This window comes from Condylostylus longicornis, unplaced genomic scaffold (assembly GCF_029603195.1).
Source record: "Condylostylus longicornis isolate FDR11 unplaced genomic scaffold, ASM2960319v2 ptg000008l, whole genome shotgun sequence".
NCBI lineage: Eukaryota > Metazoa > Arthropoda > Insecta > Diptera > Dolichopodidae > Condylostylus > Condylostylus longicornis.
The window spans coordinates 255,951-281,248 of record NW_026577977.1 but is presented as its reverse complement, the minus strand read 5'-3'; the positions used below and the strand labels follow the sequence as shown (position 1 = coordinate 281,248).

The 25,298-nt window shown below is 22.2% G+C and overlaps 1 protein-coding gene across 1 annotated transcript in view; it reads left to right on the top strand.

Moving 5' to 3' along the window:
* Window positions 1-22,076: 22,076 nt before the first annotated feature.
* The window catches only part of LOC129618498 (acetylcholine receptor subunit alpha-like 1), a 183,759-nt gene continuing 180,537 nt past the window's right edge, over window positions 22,077-25,298 (top strand). The window contains exon 1 of the mRNA XM_055533295.1: window positions 22,077-22,757. The gene's annotated coding sequence lies outside the window, so the exon portion shown is untranslated. The remainder of the gene's footprint in view (window positions 22,758-25,298) is intronic.

Here is a 25,298-nt window from a genome sequence, read left to right as displayed (position 1 = left end):
TCAACAAATTTTATGACCTTCGGTAGCCTTTACACTTTATATTATGTATATAACAACAATAGTGAATGAATTTATTCCTTTTTTGATTTTGTAATAAAATTTTGTAAAATTAAGGAAGTATTATAATTAAAATATAGAATTTATATTTTTTCTTACTAAATTGCACACAATTGAAACATTGTGATGGCATCATCGGAGGTTTGAAATGGCACCACATTTCACGCTTCTAGTTTTCAACGGGAATCTGTTTCTCATTATTCTGTTTCCCATTAAACTTTGATAAATTACTTTCAAAGAGAAGTTGGCCTCGTTTATTTCAATAAAAACTGAATCCATTCGCGTTCGGATTTTGATGAAAATTTATAATTAAGTGTGTCACCGATTGACCAATGGTTGAACAATTTTTGGCAAATTTTTCATATATAGACTTCATCCGACATTATAACTAGTCGATTGGCTTTTCGAAAAAATGAGGTGCCAACAACTGGCACTTACTACGAATCGTAAATAAACTAATTAAATAAATAAAGATAAATTTTTTATCTTTATTTTTTTAGACGCCAAAGCTAAACTTTCCCTAAAAGATTTTCTTTAGAAGAGAAAAAAGCATTTTCAAAATCCCATATAACACTTTTAATAAACTTGGAAATATATTTTTCTGTTATACAATTAGCATCGCGAAGATCCTTTTTAATTTTGAATGGAAGAAATCTCAAAAATTTTATAATATTTTTTATTTTAACCAATAATTATAGGTTCCACATAATTTTATTATTAAATAACAGTCATAATAATAAATTACATAATTCATTTCATTATAGCTAATTATTATTTGAAATTATGTGTATTTCATTTTAAAAACCATAAATTTTAACAAAATTAAAATTTCTTTTTTTCATTTTTTCTTTCTACCATTTCAATGAATAAATATTTTTTTAATAGAAAATTCCTATATTAGGCAACAATCACATGTATAGAAGGGAGCATATGTACGTAGGTGAATAATATTATACAAAATGTTATTGAATGTTTTTTTAACTTATTCAATATAGGTTGTTATTATGTGTGGCCGTGTGGGTATATTCTATACAAAATATATATTATAATTTAGCCACAATATATAGTTTTGAAATTAATTCAAAAACTTATATTTGCGGGTTTTGTTTTTCATTAACTACAATTTGTGATGGTTTAGTACATTGGTTAATATTATAAAGGTTTGGTTAATATAAATAATGTATGAATACCAATATAAAATTAATTTTTTACCCCAAAATTAATTAATTAGAGTTGAAAAATTAAAAAATTATTTCATTTAAAATTTAAAAATAAAAATAATTTATTTAATTATTTTCTAAATTCCACTCGTAAAATAATGAATTTTAATTTATAAGTGAAATAAATTCTTTAAGTAAAATAGAACATATTTTATTAATTAGAATAAAAAGTTCGGTATAAGAGAGTGGTGGGAATAAATTTTCGAATTTATTGTGGGAACTGTAAATTTAATAAGAATATTTACTAAAAATTTTTTAAGTGATTTTTAATGTGGATTTTATTGAAAATATACCCAATCTCTACTTTTACTATAACTTATTCCAAGTTCATATCTCTATTACATGCATAATTCATTATTTTTACTAGGCGATCTCAAATTAGTTATACTTTAATTATAATATTAATTATTGAAAATGGTAGTAAATTCAAAATTTTTACTGTATTCTATTTAATATTAAAGTTAATGTATTTATAAACCATTAAAATATAGAAAACAAAATTTAAAAGAATGGTGCTTGTTTGGGGAAAGAGCTAGACTATAAGCATGTACATTTAAAAATAAATGTTCGTATGGAAACGAACACTATGTCATTACGACAACACAATATTTACACTGAATATTTTTTTTTTTCTTTTTAAAATACAAAATTTATTGTAATTTTTTTCGTAAATAATAAATTGAACATGACAAATATTTGATAAAATGTAAAATTTCGTTGAATGTTCTGATGTTTGCTGACAGGATTTTATGTTTTTCATGTTCTAACGTAAATACACCATTATTGTAAATATCAGTTCTATAAGTATGTACTATATATTTTTCAATTTTTTACCATACATTTACATATATTTATAGTTACCGCATTTGCATACCATACGCCGTCGTGTATAATTTAAAAACAATTCTCAATGAATAGCTATGCGACAAGTTTACACCAAAGATTAACTTTTGTTTAAGTACTTAAAATATTTTGTAGGATTTTTTTGAATTTTTTGAATGTGAAAATAAAATTATAGCTAATTGCTTTGATTTAAAAATTTTAAAGTAGCATATTTAGTACAAAAATTTTTAGTACAATATTTAGTAGTATATAATTTGGAGCCTCCATGGTAACTTTTATATAAGAAATCATTGGTAAATTATTTGTATTTATATTTGTTTTAGAATAATTTACAGAATAGCAGCGCCTCTTTAGTTACGATATATGTCAAATCGAAAATCTACTGTTGCATGCATTGAAAACTGTTCTTCTAAGAAATTTTCCATCTAGTAAAAAGAATATTGTTTCCTATCAAATTTCTAAGCATATGTCTTTTCAACAACTCATTCAAATAACTTACAATATTCTGTAACTAAAAATTATAAAATAAAATAATTCACTACTAGAAAATAGTTTATTAGTTTCAAGATGCTAAAAATGCTTTCTATATTCTTGTTTTTGGGAAATAAGAAAGTTCTACTTTATATTCCAAAATTTTTTTTCGAACGTTTTGAGGCTTAAAAATTAATAATTAACCAGCACAATAATCTTGATTGGCCAAGTTTATTGAATAATAAAAGGACTAAACATTTACTCAAGTATAACACTAAAAATATTTAATTTTCAACTATAGCAATAAAATATTATTTGGACCAATATATTGATCTAAAATTCTAGTCTAAACATAAAAAAAAATTATTTTATATAAAAACACTTTAGAAAAAATAAACCTTAAAATGTCAAAAAATTTTCTCATTTATTTAGTTTAAAGTATGTGCCTATAGTTTCAAAGTTTCTAAGTCTAGAAAATTTTACAATTATGTAGAAAACAAAATTTTCTATAACACACGTATACATACACATATAACTTAGTATGTATTTAAAAACTGTACTGTTTGTATTTGGCCAATTATTCAAGCAAAAAAAAATTAAAAATTTCAGTTAAAAAAATTTTTTTTTTGTATTCCAAAATAATAAAATTTTTCGTTAGTCTTGCGATAGAATAAATGCGTTGGTTTTCTTTTCCTCTTCTTTTTTTCTCTCAAATTTGTGTCCTTTACCATTTTCATTTCTATTTTGTTTTTGTATATTTTGATTTTTTTGGTCTGCCACATCAATTTGAGAATTTGCCAATTTCCAAAAAAAAACTTATCTAGCTGATAGTTTTAATATTTTTACTGTAAATAAATCTTAGAGTGAAATGAGACTAAATAAGCAAAAAAAAAAAAAACCAGAAATTTTAAAAATTATTGTGCAGCATTATTCTATTTTTGCCATTTAATAGATATTATAATGCACATATATTATATAGTATGTATGTATGTAGATCTTCTTATTACTTATAAACGAATACTAGAGAACACACAATATATATAGAAAAACATTTTGACTGTGTATACGAATACCATTTAAAAAAAAAAACCCTTACATACATTAGTACAAATTTTTATTTTTTATAATAGATTCTATCCTCTAAATGCACTTAATATTGGCATTAAAATGATTTTAGGAAGCCAAAATTTTTACAAATTTATTGGGAAAACTAAAAAAAAGAGCATATCACACTCGCAATCATAATATTAACAATATACAAAAATAAAGATAAAAATAAAAATACAATATAATTATATTTTTTTAAACTAATATACAGGAACAAAAATTAAATACACACATATAAACATGTTTTGTAAACGATATTGTCATAGATAATATAGATTCGCATTTTCATTATTGAAATAAATGTTGCATTCTCTGTACACTATAGTAGATCACGAGAGCATAAAATAATAATGTTTTCAGTATTTTAAAAGTACAGTGTTTTCTTAACTATACTGTTATTTCTGATTGTAGAATAGATTATAGTGGAATTTGTTGCTTGATACCCTAAAATCACGTTTTACCTTCACATATATAAAATTTCTTTAATTAGAAATAATTTAATTATACCCATATGCAATTGGGTATTGAAATATTAGATATTATTCTTAATATTAATGTTTTAAGAGACTATTGGTATTAAAATCCTTAATTTAAAATAAAAATTTAAATAATGAAACTGATGATGCTAATGCTAATAATCTAAAACATCAATCTTGTTAGCTATGGTTTGATAAACTTTTAATTTAAGTTTTATGACGTAAAAAATATACATATTTGATTTGAAAATAAATTCAGTTTGATGTTAAAAAATGGAATATCATAAAACTCTTGTCAAACATTAATGAGATTTTAATGGGTAAAATTAAATATTCTCGCTTATATAATGCATCTCTAAAATATTATGAATGAACCAAATGAAACTTCAATATAGTATTTAATAAAAGTTAACATAAAAAATTCATCTGTTTCTACCAGCCCTGCCATTTTTTGTTTAATATCACCATGCGACTTGTTTTATGTCACTTTTGAGTCAATAATAATTTACACGGTATATTTTTCTGGTGGAAAGAATATTATTGAATAAATTGAGGAAAAAATTATCACGTGACAAAATTTCTCTCAATTTTTCTGTTGTTACATTGCTATTTTGAACGCTCTCCATAATATAACAATGCATTTTAATGAATTACTTGTCTTGGACAAACCTTATAATTAAGAGTTATATTACTCTATACTGAATGTGTTATGATTGTAACGTTATCTTGAAAGAAATAATGATTTTAAAATGTAAATTTATTTTATTTTAACAACATGGAACACAATATTAATCGTAGCTTTACATAATATGTACATATATACATATATTTTTCAGCTCAGGAAGGAGAAATTGTCTGTACGGACTTTTACAATCAACAAAAATTAAACACCACTGAACAATATTATTAAAAAATTTCAATTCTAAAATTTACAAATATTTATACAGAAATAAAAAGAGGAAAAAACAATTGAATTCAATTGTAATTGACATTTGACTTTTATAATTTTAAACTTATTTGACATTTTGACAGTCTAATTATAATAATATGACCTTCGATAATTTTTTGTTTTGCTTTAAAAGTTTTAAAACTTTTAAAGACAAAGTTTGAAAAACAATGATCTGAAGGAATTTAAGTGAATTTTTAATATTCATTTCATTAGCTTTTAAAATAACACATAATTTGTACATGTACATACATACATACATACATACATACATATAAAAATATTTATTATATTGAATTTTACATACCTATAAATATTTTATTTTTAATATTGCAGTTGTTTTTTTTTTCCTTCTATATTTTAAAAGTATGTATAACTAGGGCATCTATTATTTTTTTTTTTTTTTTGCAATTTAATTTTGTTCGGTGTTGTTGTTCTTTTTCTAAACAATTTAATTTTGGAAATTTTTATAACCGACAAACAATTCCACCAAGAGCAAAAAAAAAAAAATAAAATAAGAAAAAAAAACAATATGACGGAAAAAAACTACAATGAATTTTACACGTTTACCATTTTATGTAGCTACTTTTTTTGTTTTTGTCTTTTTCTCACAATTTCAATTATTCATTTACTTTCTACCTTTCCCACTCTGTCATGCTTCTTCATTGTTTATATCTCATTTTTTCTTTGGTTTTTATTTTTGTTTTGTTTTTTTTTCTTTGTTTTATTGCAAAAATATTTTATATCTTGATTTAGTACACATTTGTGTTATATAAACAATAATTGGGCTTTTTTATTAGCAGAATATCACCAATTTGGTTATATAGAAAGTATAGAAATGGGATTTTATCAAAAAATAAAAATCAGTATATTTTGTACGTAAATTATACAAGTCCATGTAGGTATATATATGTGCACAGTAATAGTTATGTATGTATGTATGTACTTGGTGGCTAGGTAGTATATAAGATGTATACGGATGTTGTAAATTATACAGGTATATAGAGTTGTTTATAAAAAGGATATCTTTATATATTGTTATACAAATAAATTATTATATATTTTTATGTATGTATGTACCTACATACATATATTATATTGATTGTATATATAGGTATAACGTTTGAACCTACATTATTATATACAATAATTTATACTGCGTCTGAAGGTAAAATGTTATATTGAAATATACACGCTCCTTTTATATAAAATATTCGGTGAATTAATATAATATCAGGCATAGGTCATGAAAATTTTTGTTTTTTAATATAAAAGGGAAAAATGTAAGGCAAAATTCAAAAAAAAAAGAAGAAAATTCTTAAAAAATAACAAACCATCGTATACCGATCTAGTGATTGTTGTTATGTTCTTGCTAAATATTTTACAATATAAGCATATGAAAATTTGTATTAAAAATATATAATGAAATATATATAAATGTATGTATGTATATGTAACATTAAAAAGGGCATAATTTATTATTATAACATTTTCTTTTGGTTTACTTCAAATTTTTTTTTATTCTTTATTTTAGAGAGTAAACTACTATATATTATCAAAAAGCGTGAACTCTATGAACAAATTTATCCAAAAATTTAAATATGTACATGACTTTATATATTGTATAATATATAAATATACTTTATTCATATATATATACACACATACATACATATTTGATTTATAATTTTAATGTAATATTCTATTTTGTTGGTCTTTTTCGATTTTCTTGCTGTCAAATATATTTAGTTAGAGGTTTGCTTTACAACATATAAAACAGGAGACTTTATGATTAATTTTTTATGGTTACTTTTATGTATGTTTTTGTTATTAGATGTATAGGGTTTTCCTTTTTTAAAAACAAAAAAAAAGTATAAGAGAAAATGTGTAAATGTGTAGAAAATGTGTAGTTTTTTTAGTGAAAACTGTTGTTTCTGAAATAAATACTTTTTTTCTGAAAAATTGAATATTTAAAATGATCGCTATATTTTAAAAATTTCCAAGATTGTAACTTTACAGAAAAAAGTTTGAGGGCAATATTGTATTTAAATGAAATTTGGTTCGGAATTTCGGAATTACTTAAAATTATCAAAAGCGAGTTTGAATTATAAAGTTAAAATTCTATTCAAATACTTAAAAAACAATCAAGTATTTGAAAATTTGATTTTTTCATAAATGCATAAATATAATAATTTAAAAAGATAATCTTTGATTGCAGGTGGAAAGTCCTGTTCACATACTGGACGTCAAAAAATGTTTCCAAAATACTCAAAACAACCAGCTGGCTTAGATAGGCCACCTGTAATCTTATACTCAATAATGGCATGATGGATAATTTTAAGAATATGATTTTTTGCTCGTCTTTTTCTGTATGAACGAGCTTCTCCATCAATTCATTGAAGTCGTGGAAAATTGAATTATTGATTTATACTCTACCCAAACTGCAGATAATTTCTGAATTCAGTTTTTAGAAATCTTGTACAGGTACACAGCATATGTTTTTATTTCTGATATAATTCCTTAACGAATATCCGTTTAACTTCACTTGTCTTATATTTCTTGCCTAAATAGAAAACAAAAGAAAATGAACTGAGCCAACGAGCGAATATTCAATATTTTAGACATTTAGTTGATGAACATAATAATAAATAAGTCATTTTCTATGACTGGAAAAATTCAGATTCATTAATTTATAAATTCTTTAATGTCTCCAATATAATAAATATGCAATGTTCACTCAATTTCATTTCTATATTAATTGAGGGCATTAAAATCCAGATTGAAATTTAAAATTATATTGAAATAGAACGTCAATAGTAAGTCTAGCTCTATGATATTAACTGAAAAACACCCTAACAATCACATACATATTTATTTGGTGTTAAATTGTTGTTCTTCACATAATATAATGTACAATATTAAATTTGTAATAAGCAATTTAAATAATTTTTTACTTTACTATCATTGATTTTCAATAAAAATCACAAAAAAAATAAATAAAATTTGAATTTTAGTTACATAATAATTCCTTCTTGTTTCATTATTTATAGTGGAAATGTCGTGTTTATGAACATGAATATTTTCTCAAATTATTTTTTTTTTATTTTCACTATTTGCAAATTTGTTATAAAATTCTCTTGTTTTCTTAACACGTTCTTATTATTTTCTTGTTACAAAATTCAGTTTTTTTTTTTGAATATATTAAAAGAAAATTTTGAAAAGAAAAAAATAAACTAAAATAAAAATGAAAATTCAAATCTGTAATCATAACTTTCTTTTATATATTTTTGTCGTCAAAAATAAAATAACAAAAAATAACCAAAAAATATCCTTAGAAATAAAGTATATAAGAAAAAATAGAATGAGAAAGGAAATTTGTTTTGAATATACTTACGTATTTTGTATACTATGGCATTATGACTCTTCTCTTATTGTATACCAAAAGAAAACAAAAAAAAAACAAGAAAAAATTTTATTTTTCTTCTTATACCTTCAAGAACTCTTTACTTCCTGTTTAAATTCAAAAACGGAAATTAAATAAGGTATGAATGTCGAAATATATACAATATAGAAAAAAAAAAAATCTTCCATAATTTTTGTGGTATCCGTTATATTACTCAAGATTTCTGTCTTTCATTTATTCTTTCTCTTTCACTTGAAAATTTTTCTCTGGTTTCTCTATCTTTCACCATTGCAGCGATTTTTTTATTGAAATTTGATTTTTTTTTGTTTTCTTTTGAATTTTTCATTCAAAGTTTTGATTTTTAACTTCAGGTAAGGAAAGTCATTTAAAATTAAATTGAAAGGGTTTAGAATAAAAGCAAAAAATTTATAAGTACTTAACAATCAACAGTCCAAAATAAAAAAGAAAAACACTGATTGAAAATACAATATAAAAGGCTGGAACTTCGTCATACAGTATAACACTAGGATACGACATGAATATGTCGTCAGTTATGGGAGTTCCATATAGTTTTGGAATGTCATGTGATATTATAGTTATAATTATCACATAATTGTAGCGATAATATAAAAAACAAATAAAAACAATAAAAAATAAACAAAGGCGTTGATCATGATGCAGTAACGATTGGGTGCCGTAATTGACGAGAATAAAGTGACTTCTGTTTCAAGTTTGTTTTGGACGTAATAAATTTTATAATGCCACCAGCATTTAAACCACGCCGAATGATTATTCTTTTTTTGGTATGCTAACACACCTCCGCTGGGTCTTGGACCCCTCTTTGAATTTGAACCATATACGGTTCGTTGGAAGCTAAGAAAAGAATTAAAGTGGAGGCGAATTCTTCCAGAGACGCGCCAGGCCAAGGAGTTTCTGGGAGATTACGACCAGAGGTGATTTAAGAAAATTATAGGTTTGGGCAAGAATCAAGTGAAAATTCGTACCTAGGTTTTATTAGAATATCAGAATAGGCTGGGCCTGGAAAGGGAAGATACTTGCAGATTCGTAGAGAATGGGAAATACTCAAAAGCTTTGCTCTTACGACGATGGAGATATAGTTTTCGAAAAATCAGTTGGGTGGACGCCGAGTAGGTGTTGCAAGAACAAGTGGATGAATAATTTAGAATTTTATTGGTTGGAAATATGCAGTTAAGACTAAAAGTAGTAAATGTAATTTGACATCTACTGACCGTGTAATAAATATCGGTAGCAAAATTAAATTTTTATAAATTGAACTTATAGAATCAGATGATGGTTTAATTTAGTTATAAATCACAATGGTAACGCTATAAGTCTAAACAAGACATTGTGTAATGTGCTACAGGAAAATTTTATTTAATTTCGTGGAAACGTGGTTTCAATCCACCATTTTAAGTGAATATTTTTCATAAGTACAATTAATCATAAAATTATAAACGAACTTGGTATTAAATATTTATTTTATTTTTTTATTTTTTAATATTATCGAAATATTTTTTGAAAGAGTGACGTAACCGCACGTAATATTAAAAAAATGGAAGTTTTAATGCATTTTTGTTTTTGATATTCTTATTTTTTTTGTATTTTTTTTTTTTGCTTCCGTTTGAACAGCGAATGAAGAAAAACCTACCTGGTTGACGTAAAAATTGGTATTTTTTTTGGCGGAAAATTTCAAAAGTTTTTTTTTTCACAAATTTTTTGTTGGTATTTTATATTTTGTTTCTGTATTTAGATTTAAAAAGAAATTTTCGTATAGATGGAAATGGTTATTCCGATTCATTACATCAAATAATCATAATACATTATAAAAATTATACTTAAATAAGTTAAGTTGAATATCATTGAGATTTAACCAAAAATAATTTCATCGAATGAATATAACTTATTCGTATTGGTATAAATTTGAACAAATAATAAGAATCAAAAGCGGAAAATTCAACCTTGTTTTAAAGAGAAATTTTTATTTATATATAAGAAAGGTGGTTTACATAAACAACATAAGTTGGTGTATGCTTGCTTGAAATGCATTGTTATAGCTCCAGAATTAATTGAAAATGAAACAAATACAAATTTGAGGTTTTCCCTTCCTTTTACTAACAAAACTTTATTTTTCAAAATTACATCGAAATTTGTTTAGTATATGAACTGCATATTTATTTTTATTTCATCAACTTTTACGATAAATTCCTTATACCACATTTAGAGAAATATACGGGAAATTTTTTCAAACTGACTATAAGATTTAGGTTGCGATCAAATTTAAGTATTCCACGAGCGGCTTGCCACTATAAATGTACGATATCTTTATATCTAAATTTTTATTGAAAAAACCGATAAAGAAAAATATCATAATCTAATTATAATCTATATCAATTTGTATAGAAAATTAAAAATGTAGATTATCATTAATTGAAAATTATTTTAAAGCATGATATTTTTTTTTTATATAAGCGTAATGTACAAAATGCGGATTTATCAAAATATTTATAAAATTCTTGAAAGTAAAATTAAATCAAATTTTATACTAAATAAATTTAATTTCCTATTTAATTTTACATCCCTGCAGTTACTCGTTTTTAGCACTTTTCCAAAACATTTTTGAAAAAAAGTGCTTATTAGTTTTACTCTGTCCGTCCGTCCGTCCGTCCGTCCGTCCGTCCGTCCGTCCGTCTGTCCGTGTGTCTGTTTACAAAACTTCTACACCCTTGAAGATAGAAAGCTGAAATTTTGTATGTACATAGATCTTTACTAGAAACTTATTTCCGTAGAACAAAATTTTTACCTATCTCCTCCCCTCTAGAAGTTATACCCCCCCAAAACCCTAAAAATGGTCTTTTTTAACTATTTGTTGCAATGAAACCATAAGCATTTTTGAAATTTTGCAAACGCATAAATGCAGCGGCTTGCTTCCCTTAGCGCGATATACTATAGTTAAACTTTAGAAAAACAAAATGGCCGTTCAAATTTACCGTTATCTAAAGTCTTTTTTTTTCAAATTTTTGATTTCGTTTTTCTTCTAGACCCCAGCCTGTAGAAGCTTGAAATTAGGGGCTTATAGTACTTAACAAATAGTTCATTTCGTTAGAAGAAAATTTTTTTCCACCTCCGCCCCCTCTCAAGTTATCTCTTCTTGAAATTTGTAAAATTTGAATTTTTGGCGCCTTATATTTCAAAAACCGCAAACGTTTTCAAATTTCTATAAACATAAAAAGCTAGCGGTAAATTCCGTAACATTAAAAAATATAATTATAATATAACTCACACAATTAACCCTTAAAATCGAGCATTATGTTAACCCCTCTTTATATTAATTTTTGCTTTATTTCAAAGACTGCATGAATGCATCATCCTAAATATATGCAATCCTAGAAATAGTTAAATATAAATGAAAATAATTTTAATAGTGTGATAGGTACAAATAGACTGTATTTAAAAGCAGAATTTTCACTTGTTGAAGGGAAAAGTGCTACAATACAAACCAATGGTTTGACCCAACTTTATTAAGTTTTAAATTATTTTATATATTTATTACTATACGATTTTATATTCTTTTATATAGAATACTACATAATAAGGGTATAAATAGTTTATATACATAACTAAAGAGATTTAAGTAATAATCATACAAAAATTAAATGTAAGATTTGTTCGTTAAGATGATTTGCGTTTTATTATTTAATTTATTTTGCTTCTATTTATAAAGAATTTTGCAATATTAATGTAGAACAACCACTTTAATCATGGTCTGCAAACTAATACAATTACAGCGGATTCAGGACGCTGACTATTAATGTGTACTAAATATACAATAAATTTACTGTATAATATATTATATGTGTGTTAAATTTGTGTACTAAACATAATAAAATTCTTTAGTGTTTTGAATAAATTGTTGACTATTGCTCGCCAGTGAACAAAACAAAACAATTTATATTGAGTTTGAACTACATCGCAGATAAAATCCCTAAGTTAAACGGTAGTGACAAAACTGCTTAATTAAACTTTAAAATATCATAATTTTTTTTCTTTGGCAGAAATTCAATCAATCTTGCTGTTACTTAGTTATAGGTTTAGCTGTGATAATTCAATATTGGGTCCCATAATTTTCCATTGGAGTCAACACAATATAGTTGGTTGTGTTGCATTTGGTTGTATTAACACAAAAATTTATGGTAAAAATTATAGATTTTGTTTTGAAAGGTTATTTTAAAATAAATTCAAATTTCGGCACTAATTTTTAGTTTTTCTTGTTTCTCGAAACAAGCCAAAATGCGCTCTCAGTTACTCAGATTTTTAGTTAAAGTTTATGGAATGAATTGTGTGACCAAATTTAAAAAATTATATTTTTAAAAGCTTCAAATTTAATCTTAGATTCTTACAAATTCCAAGTATAGATTTTTCGATTTTTTTTTTAGGCTATTCAATGTCTAACAGCTATTCCTTTTATGGAATACTGAAAATGTTATAAATTTAAATTCAGTAAAGAAAATTTATATAATCTTTCCCGAAAATTTTTTTCAATTTTTAATTCTTAGCTATTATAAAAATTTATCTGACCTTCAGAATTTGTAAATGTTAGATAATCACAAGGTAACTAAATTTGCATTCATTTTATTCTCAGTTCTCTGAAATTCTAAAGGTACGTTGAACAAATTGAATAAAATAATTTTATTTTAATTAAAATATTTTGTCTTTTAACATCATTTAAAATATTTTACAATGTCCTATCTCCCTTTTTCTTATTTATAATATTGTATTTCTACCTTTATAATAATATTACATAAAATATTTAAAATTTTTGTTTTCTATTTTCAAAACATGTTATGTATTTATGTATGTATATCTAACAACATATAAGTATGAGTATTTATAGAAAAAAAAACAACATATTGCATAATATAATATATGGATATTTTGTTAAGTAAATTCTTAAATGGCGCTCTAAATTGCCAAAGGATGCATTTAATGACGAGACAAGATAGCAATAAAATTTTACATATATGAGCACTAAATGAGGTCTCATATAACATTGTTTATGTCGTATATAATGGCTTCTATATTGATATAATATAAATATATATTTGTATGCATGTATACACATTTACATACATACATATAAATGACTCTATATCAAAAAGCATTCGAATAGTTTGTTTTTATACTCTATACCTATTACAGAAGTCCTTTTTCGTATATTCTTATTTTCCTTATTACTTTTTTTTTACTTCCTTTTTTTTTTATTTGAATGTGAATATAACAACAAAAGCAAAAAAAAAAAAATATGTATAACTATTCAGAAGTGGCGAAAATTTTTCCTCTTTTTATTTCTCTCTATTTTAAGTTTTAGGTATATATATTTATTCCTATAATTTTATTCATGTATATGTAAATCTACATATTTTATAAGTATATAGTATACTCTTACAATAATATCCTTTTATTTTGGGAAAGATTAAAATAGCATATTCAAGTATTTTAAAAGGTTTATTTTGAATGTAAATTAGACTCAGATCTTATAGAAATGGAATTGCATTAAATAAAATATGTGTACTTGTATTACTCTTTCGTTGCAGAAATTTTAAAGACATATGGAAAATGGAAATTATTTTGTAATAATGTGAGAATAACAAAATTTAAAAAGAAAAAAAAAAATAATAATGTATTCAATTATAAAATAAAATAATATTAAGTATTTAAAATAATAATTGTGTGGTCTGCCGAATATTATTTCAATGAATTCGGTAGAAATTATCACAACGATGAAAAAAATATATTTATAATTAAATTTTATTTCTTTTATACGAAAATATTAAATAAGGTTGAATGTGTTAAGTTTGTATCCCGTATACGAATTACAAATTTTGTTAGTTGCATCTGATATTTAAAGTTACACAATTTTCACAAAATTTACAAAATATCCAAATTATTTTTATGAAATAGATCAAATATTTTGTGATATCAATTGTTTCAAGTATTAAAACCATTATAAACTGAAAGCTAAAAATGTTTGACCGAATTTTCGGAAAACTGTGTTCATGTTAGAAAATTTTTGTACTATGTACCAAGACCCTCTTCTGATTTGTTCGGCACCCTAAGCGACTTCCAAAAAGTTTGTGCCCGCTTTCAAAGCTGCGACAATAAACATTGCACATTGCTTATAATAAATCACTTTTTTTTAACTTTATAATGATAAATGAAACATTAGTCAAACAATTAAAGCCTAATTAAAGGGATAATTTTAGTTTTATGCAAATAGAAAGAAAATACGTAAAAAGGGTTTGTGTAGATTTTTGGAAAATACGTAATTGAAATGGCGAAATTCAAGTTTTCAATGGCGCCCCAACTTTCCCGTGCTTATTTCAAATATTTCATCGACTTGACCAGACGGAAAAGTCCTCAGCAAAATTTTTTCTAAAATTTCAGTTATCGGTGAGATATGCAATTTACAATTGTTCAAAACAATCTTTATGAAGCAAAAAGAAATAAATAGAGGAAGAGGAAATTAATCACCTCTTTACATATATTTTTATATTACAATAAAAAATTTTTATATACTTATAAATTAGTAGGTATAGCAAAAACATGAAAATTCAAAAAGGTGATCTTTTAAAGTAATTCAAATGAAAGTAATCAATGAAATCAGAGCTGAAAATTTAAATTATAAAATTTTAGTTTTATTTCCCCATTTTGTAATGTTGCATAATTGCTTGCAACTCTCTCAATTAAGCAAACGACCCACTGCCTAATTAAATAGACATGAATGAACTACAGCCTGCATCTATATTTAAATAAGAAATACATTTCTTTTCGCTTTTAATGTTCAACCTGTCGCTAATTATTATTTTTTTAAATGATTTTATAAAATGCTTTGTTATTCAATTTTCTCCCCTTTCGTAAAAATATAGTTGTGAAGAAATACAGAAAAAAAAAAAAAAACAATTTATCTTTAATCTTTTTAAACTTTTGCTAACGATATAATCAATTTTTGTATTGATTTCATTTTAATTCCCCCAAATAATTTTATATATAATAATTTATATTACTAATCGTTTACAACAATTTTGTACCAATTAATTAATATTGCTTATTTGCTACGCCTCTTTTATATTTTTATATTTTCTCAGTCACCTGATCTTTCTTCCTTAATATTATTTAAATTAACAATATAAGAGTGATAAAGCTTCTATATATAGCAGAATTATAAATAAATTATATAATAATAATGGTAAAATATCAAATATAATTTTGTGTAGAAATATATATATATACGTATATATATATATATGTAGATATTAATTTAATTGTAGTTAGAAAAGAATCAGAATATGATAGAAGTGACTGAGGATGAATTTTCCAATTTATTTATTATATTATATTTTGTTTTATTATATTAAGTAATAAGGTACGCTCTAATAGCAATTAAGAAATATACATATATATATAATTTTTCAATTTAATATATACCGAGATAACTGTATCTAAAGAGATTCTAATAAAATTATCTTTACACAAACTTATAATTATAATTGACCAATTCAAAAAATATTAAATTGATTTTTAATTTTTATCTCACAACCAATACAATAGTTTATCTATAAATATACCATATATACGAGTATATATATGAATTATTATAATAAAAAAAAATTTACAATCAATCATGGATTTTATTGAAACAAAAATTTGGTATTGAATTACATAAAATTTAAAATAGAAATTATGAATGAAAGTTATTTTTATAATATCCTTGAAATATATTATATTAATAAAATTTATACCAGTTAGCTAGTTACAATAAATTTAAAGCAGTTACATGAATAAATCTTGAATTTTCAAAAATCGAAGGTATTTTTAAAAAATTTAGAAATTATTGAAGTATCCAAAAATAACTCAATATATTTTGTTAAATTTTATTTGAATATAAAATTTCATTTTAATAAATTAGATTTCGAAATGATGGATTACTTAAAAAAATGTAATGGTTGTCCTTATATTTTTGGAATTTAAGATGTAACGTTGTTGAATCAACGCAATTTGAATTAAACTTTTGTAGGAGGTACTTAAGGTCGTTTATCCTGAATCGAATCAATAAACAGAAAATAAAAGAAAAATGATAAATAAATAAGTAATAAGGTTTCTTATACAAACCATTTTAATATAAACTATAATTGGGATAAGTGAACATTTGGTTATGCAATTTTTGCATTAAAGCAATCGAACTAGATGAGTATTTTATGCTTAATTTAAGAGACATAGTGCAAAATTTATTTATGTTAGCAAAATTAGTTATGTTATGAAACAATTAGTAGCTCCGCTTTGCGTTGATTCTAAATTAAATGGAATTCTCAAATTTTTCATTTTGTTTTGCAAGATTACACTAATTAAGCACTGAATATTTTACTAAGAGTAAAAAAATTTGTGATTTCTGAATAAAAACAAGAATCTTTTATTAAAATTATGTTATTTGTCAATTTTATAACATGCCCTTAATTATTCCAATAAGTGTAAATTGTAAAAATCTATTGTTTATAGTATTTCAATTTATTTAATAATTTTATTACACAAAAAATTTATTATTTTATATAAATAATCTAAGAAAATTTTACATTCAAATTTTTTATTCGCAATAATATTTCAATAATCCTTAAATATAATTTATATATATATATATATATTATGTTTTTATATTATAATATGTATATATATAGATTATGCTATTGTTTTCTTTAATTTTTTCTTTTCTTTTATTTCAGATTACATTTTATCAAAAATGAATACAATGTTGATTTATAATCATCTCGAAATGGATTAATATTAAGTAAACCGCATGTTTTTAATCAAAATAGATTTGTATATTTAATAATAATAGAAAAAAAAATGGGTTAATAATAAGAGAATGAAATATGATAAAAACAAAAATATTAATCGATATTAAAGGATAATAATATTTTCACAACAAAAGACGTAAAGGAAAAAAATTATATAAAAACAATAACAATAAGGCAAAGAAAAATAATGTTTATGTTTTCTATGCCACCACTTTTTGCACATTTTGAAATCAGCAAAAAAAAAATAATATTTTTTTTTTTTTCAAAAATATTAAACTCAGCAATAAAATATCTTTTCATTGAACAAAAGAATTTTTTTTTTTATAAAACAAAGTAAAAACCTAAAAATATCAATTATTTATGTATTGTGAAAATAAACGAAACGTTATCCTGAATCCTGATATTTTTTTCTGCATGCACAATAACTATACAAACAATAAAAACTTTAGAATACAAGAGAATTATAATTTATTGAAAAAACAAAATTCTATTAAGGAATTGGAATGAATTTATTAGGCATAAATGAATATATGATAAATATTACATAACAATATGTATATTTTCTGTTAAAATACATATGTTTGTAATAATATAATTAATAACAAAAACTATACTATTTGAATTTATTATATAAGGATAACAGTAGTAACTAAGAATAGCCAACTTAGTATTATAATCAAGTTTTGTATAGGAAAATATTGCAAAAATTTCATGTTTATTTTACAAATAAAAAATTTTTTTTATTAAATTAAAATAATAAATTAAAAAAAAAATTATAATTAAAAACTTAAATTAAAAAAATTGTAGTTTCGTACAGAAAAATCTCATTTTAAAATTTAATGACATTCGTAAAAATCTTACTGAAGAGAGAGAGAGGGAGAGAGAGAACGAGACAAAGAGAATTTTTTCACAAAAAATTTTTTTAATTTTGTTAAAACATAATGTGTACCAATTTTCGTATCATTCGTGGCCGCAATACTGACTATACATGACTCTATACTTATAATAACTAAAGTTGTACTCAAGTCAATAAACTGTATTCTTCCATAATGTTTTCTTAATATAAGTTTAAACGTATAATAACAGGAAGAGTAGTTATGAAATGACTACATAAAATTTATAATATAACGCATTTATTCATATTACCTGATAAACTGACAACCGCATCCATGCAATTTTTACTTGAAAAATGTGGTTGTACAAAAATAAATTAATCTAGGCTAAAAAATCTTAAATATTAAGAAAAATATTATTATTTTTTCCAGGTAACTCCAATATTAAAAATTGTTATTATAATAAAAATAATAATATTTAAGTAAGTAATTGAAAATAATAAATTTTAATAAAAATATTATTCATTATAAAATTTTAACATAAAAACTATTATTAATAAAATAAATAACAAATGAAAAAATAAAATTAATTGAATATAAAAGTGAAATATTGAACGAAATTATAAAATTAAAACAAAATTTATTTCATTCACTTGGTACCTTCCTGGCAATAAAAAATTTTTTAATATAAAAAAAATAAAGGAAAAGAAAAGAAAATTTTTGAATTCCTTTTGATAGTTATAAAAGCTTTAAAAAAATTTTTTCAATACAAAAAGAAAAAATATTTTTTTTGTCAAAAATTTGTTTATTTTAATTTTATTTTTATATAAAATAATGAATAAAAATTTAAAGTGTTTATGCACAAAATAAAAGGCTCTCTAAGAAAAAATTAAAAAAGCCAAAAATTTCTATAATTCTATTTTTTTTTTTTTGGTCTTCATAATATTAACTTTTTTGTATTGTTAAAATTTATGAATTTACACGTGTAATAACTATAAACACGCATACATACAAATTTGTAATTGCATACTTAGCAAAATAAGCAAAATAATGAAAAGAAAAGAATGACAACTAAAATAAAAGTGAAATTTTCTATTTTTTTTTTCATTTGTGGTAAATATTTTGAATAAATAATTTGACCACATGAAAACAAACGAAAAAATACAATGAAAGCAGCCAACAAAGAGAAAAATTAAAAATAGTAAAAAAATAAAAAGAACAAACTATTATAAAAAAAAAATAAACAAAAATTTCAACTTTTTCATTTAAACTTTTGAAAGTTTTCCACTTTCTCTTCCAACAACTACACAAAACCAACGATAACGAAAATTAAACCAAAAAAAAAAAAAAATTAAAAAAAATTTCCCCCGTTTGACTCTTTAAGTATTACAAACTCTTAGTGCTTCATTATTTCTCCTTGAAACTACTTTTAAATTTTTTTTTGTTTTTTGAAAATTTCCCATAATTTTTAATCTCATTTATTCTCTTTGTTTTCTTTTTTTTTTCTTCATGTTCAATAGAGAAACAGAAAAACAGAATTTTTATGAACAAATTATAGCTTAAACATTATTCTCTTTTTTTATTTTTCCTATATAAATTTAACCAGAAAATTAAACGAAAAGCATAGTGAAATATAAAAAGAAAAAAAAAAATAAAACAAAATAAGAACAAAATATTAGTTTTAAACAAATTTTTTAAAAAATTTAGTTACAAAACGAATAAAATAATATTTGTACAGATAAAAAAAAAAGAAAAAAAAAAACAAGTTATAGTGAAAAAAAAATGCAAGTATAACAAAAAAGCAAACCCTTCAAAAATAAATTGAACAAAAAGAAAACTAAATACAGAATTATTAATAAAATTTAAAATCATAGTGAAATTGTAAAAGTACTTCTATTTTAGTTCTCAAAAAATTTTATGTTTCATTTTATTCCCATAAAAAAATCATTATACTAATTGAGAGGAAAATAATGGGAATGAAACGAGAAAACAAACATTTTTAATCGTAAATAAAAATTATTAAATAATTAAAACAAGTACACAATCTTTATGTATAACACTTATAATATAATACATTGAAATATAATATTAAAATATATTGTATAACACTATTAATAAAAATAAATTTTATTGTATAACAATTATTTAATATTTAAAAGAGTGTGGTTACTCAAATTTTAATATTTCTTAAGATAAAATGATAGAATTTTTAAAATTGACACATACATATAGCATCATATATGTATAAAATATACAACAACATTTTGAATTCCTAAAATATTTTCTCATAAACTATTTTAATATGTATACATATTATGTATATATAAAAATATATAAGAAATAAATAATTATAAATTCAAAGACTTAATAGAAATGGAATTGTATAAAAATTGATTAAATATTATTTTTTAAATATTGTACAAATATAGAAAAAGAAAAAATTTGCTCATATATATATATATACGTACGTACATATGTATGTAATTAAAACAGAAATTCAATTAAATAAATTAATATAAATCAAATAAATATTAACAAAATTAACTAAATTACCATTAATAAATGAAATTTTAAAATATTATTAATTATAAAATCATTATTAATAAAAAAAAAAAAAAGGGAAAAAAGTTTATATTGTTTCATTTTTTTTGTTTTTCCATAATTTCTTCTTTTGTCTAAACGTATAATACATTTATACAAATTAAATTATGTAAAATTTTGAAAATTAATCGAAAATTAAAAATTATATAATAAGAAAAATTTATTTTATGAGTGTAAAAGACAATATGAATGAATATCAAAATTAAATATTAAATTACAAAAAAAAATATTTAAATTATAAATCACATATTATAAAAAAATTTATAACAACGGAATTGCAAATTAATAAAAATTTCAAACACATTTTAATTACATTCTCAACACACAAAAATAATACAAGTAATTAATAATATAAAAAAAAAAAACAAAGAACAACCAGAAAAAAAACTATACTAAATAGCATATTTTTATATAATTTTCAATTAAAAAAAAAAATAAAAGTAATTAGAATATTAAATAAATTGAATAATATTAATTAAAACAAGTCACAAACATATTATTAGTTTCACACTAAAATTATAAAATCGGTAATATATTTTAAGAATAAATTTAATTATAAAAAAAAACAAAAAACACTTAAATATCAGAATAAAATTTCAAAAAAAAAAAAATTTTATTAAATTAAAATTATTTCAGCAATATTAATGTTACTGAAAAAATAAACGATTAACAAATTAATTAAACTAAATTTATCACTTAATAAACAAGTTTTATATTTATAAACAAAACAAAAAAAAACTATATAAATTAAAATAAAATTATTGAACGAAGAAAAAAGCCAACAATAAAGTAGATTTTTCTTTTTATATTTTTAATATTTAATTAGCTCTTCTTCAGAATTCAGAAAAATTTACAAAAAATAAAAAATAAAGCAAAACATTTTTCGAAGATTTTTTTTTCTAATTTCCATTAATTTCTTTTTTAATACTAAATAATATTAAATAAAAACAATTAATAAATAAAACAGTAAATGAACAAATTACAAAAAAAAAAACAAAAACAATCAAAAAAATAATTTTATGTGGTTTTCTATAATAAGCAGAGAAAAATATAAAAAATATTCACAATAAAATTAAAACAACGAATCTTTTAATAAAATAATAGAGCAAATGAATAACTTACCCTAAAAATATGCAATTATTTTTCATACACTAACAAAATATTAAAATTAAAATTTTAGTAAAATAAAGAAAATCGCAATTAGTTTTACATAATAAAAATAAAATACCTATATTGTTGTGAGTGTCGTGTGTGTAAAAATTCAAAATATTAAAAAAAATAAGAAAAAAATACAAAGTTTTAATAAAATAAATTTATAAAAATAAGAAAAAAAAATAAGAAACCAAAAAACAAATAGATTTTTATTCAAAATTCAAAATTAAAGAAAAAGTGTTCTCTGAATATAATTCCGTAAGAATATTATAAAATTTTTTTGCTAAACAAAAAAAATCAATTCCTAAAAAAACACAAAAAAAAAAAAAATTGAAATCGTCTAAATTTTTTTAAAATAAATAAAATTCTATAATATAGATTAATTAATATATATGACTAGAAATTAAAGGAAGTAAAAAAAGAAAAGAAAAAATCAATTGAAAATTTATTATTACGTCACAAAAAGGATAACGTTCATCACACACCAATTCAAGTGCAAAAAAAAAATTGTTTTATCTTTTTTTAATTTTTAAAATTTCTACAAAAAAAAAAAAAATTGTTAAAATTCAAAAAATTGTTTTTTGTATCCGTGCCGTTTTTGGTTTTTTTTTTTTCTACCGAATATAAAACATTCAATTTTCTAATTAATTAATATTATTAGTGAAAATTATTCTTGTGAATATTAAATCAGATTTAGGATCCTACCTTCATGTAGAAGGGGGTTCCAAAAACTGGCGCAAGGCTGCCATTTGCAGGCGATGCACCGACTTGCGAAACGATTGTAAGTAGAAAAATATTAAAATATTTTATTTGTAAATAAATATTTTCTTTTTTTTTTTAATTTAAGACTTAGATAGAATTATACTGATTTGATATATGTTTACTTAGATATAATAATTATTAAAATTAAGAATCTAAAATTCTAATTATTTTTCAACAATAAAATATTGCAGTGAAATGTAAATCAGAATTTAATTGAAAATTGTTGAGCTGTTTTTCTCCGAAAACTCATATTCTTTTGAAATGTTTTGTTGAACAAAGGACTGTCTTCTTAAATTAAATTGCTAAATTTTCGCTTACTCAAATAACTTTTCGCTTACTGAAATAATTTCGTTTATACTTAAAACAAAGTAAGTCTGGTACAATGCATTAACTAAATTCAGTCAAAAATGAATTAATTGATTCAATGTATAAGAGAAATAAAAATTGAAGTTTAATTGTGATCCTTCATATTGTATTAGATTACATTAGTTTTACAAAATTTTGAAGCTGTTTGTGAAAATCTTTTCGAAGCACAAACGTTCCTATGAAATTTTATAATTGCATTTAGTTATACACTAATATAAAATTAAATCTAACAACTACTAACTAAAAAAATATCAAAATGTCACTTGAACTTATAGCCAGTTGATATTCCATAAGTTCACAATTTCCAAAGTGTAATTTAAGGTTGACATTAAATGAATTTTAAGAATAATTTTTATGTAAGTGAATTTCATTATAATTGTATTAGTTCTAGTATTTATGATATTTCCAAGCATTTGCTTTTATAAGACTATGGGGATTTCGACTTATACATTTATGTATTTAACAGACGTATTGTTGAATAGCCTTATATTATTTAATTATATAAGTAAATTGTTTAATTTTAAGACAGTAATAAAATTCTAAATTATCAGAAAAATAATTTTTATTTAAAAATGTCTATTAAATGTCAGATAAATGTCGAAAAATAAATATAGAACAACTTAATTAATATAATTGCCAACTTGTTTCAAAAATTTCCTTATGAATATGTATAAGAGTATTCATTATTGTACGTAATACATATGACAGTTTAATCAGTTTTAAATAATTTTACATTATAGTTAGATTTTCATAATTTTTTAAGGCAGAATCTTTACCATTTTAACAAGTAAAGTGAGCTCTATTTTAGTATATATAGAAAGAATATCATTAAGAAATTTTAATAATGTAAAATTTTATTAATTTGCTTCTTCATCTGCAAGAATATGTAATTAAACTTCCTTCTATACAAAAAAGTAATCAACCAATTTCCTTGAAATTTATAATTTCAAATTTATGGTTATTAAAAAAATGAACTAATATATTTTTCGGCAATATCAGGAATCGGAAAGAGATTTGACTAGAGGACTATTTTCGCAGTTTTTACCATAATCTAAATTACTAATTGACGTAATTTCATGAAATTTGATATTTTGGTGGTGATTGTTAATGAAATTAACTGGAAAGCTAGGATCCAAATTTACCTTTTTCAGGATTCTTTAGGTAAATGCTACTTTCTGTCTTTCATCAAATTTTATGCAAAACTCAAGTATGTGCTGACAACATGAAATATTTTTCGTTACATTTCTTTTAATGGATAAAAGTTTTTGCTTTTGTTTCTGTTTCATTTTTTTAATGTTTCTTCTGTACTTATTTTCCAATATCTTATGTTTGTTTGTGTATAAATTCATGCACATTTGTAATTCTATTTTAAAGTAGAAAAATTAAAAAAAAAAACTAGAATAAGACTTAAACAAGTTTTACATTAACACAAGGATTGCAAAAAGGAAAAAATACATAAATGAGAAAAACATAATTGAGAAAAAGAAAAAAAAAATTTAAATGAAATGAGAAAAACTTTTCGAATTTCTTTATAAAATGCACAAGAAACTAAAATAAAACTATAAAAGGAAAAACTCCCTGATAAAAAAAAAGCAAAAAACAAAAAATACCATACCCTTTTAATTTTTTTTTTTTTACTTTTCTTCTACTTGCTCTATTATTTTGTCTATAGTTTTTTTTTTTAAGTTTTTTCTTCTCTCACTTTATTTTAGTATAAACAAACACATTCACATGCATATGTAAGCTGCATAAATACAAAGCTGTATATGTGAAAAATTCTTAGACATATTCATTTTTTTTTCGTATCCTTGTTTTTAGTGCTGCTCATTATAAAGTCGTCTTTTCATATAAATGAACAAAATAAAAAAAAAAAATAAGGGGGAAATGTGAATTTTCAATGTTTTTTTTTTCTCTCTTTTTCTCATTTCAATATTAAAATTTTTAAATAGAATGTCAGCTATATACCAAGTTTAGTTTTAAAGCGCTTGAAAGTTTTAGGAAAGCACATACGCTCATATACTCTTTATAAAAGCCGTTTTATATTTTTATTCGAAAAAAAGAAAAGAAAAAAAAGCAGAAAATAAACCTACAACAACGTTGCATAACTTCTCCGATGACTTTATAATTTTTTTATACCTTGTTGTAAAATTTCTTCTATAAATTTAAAAAAATTGTGCCTATTTCAGAACAAACA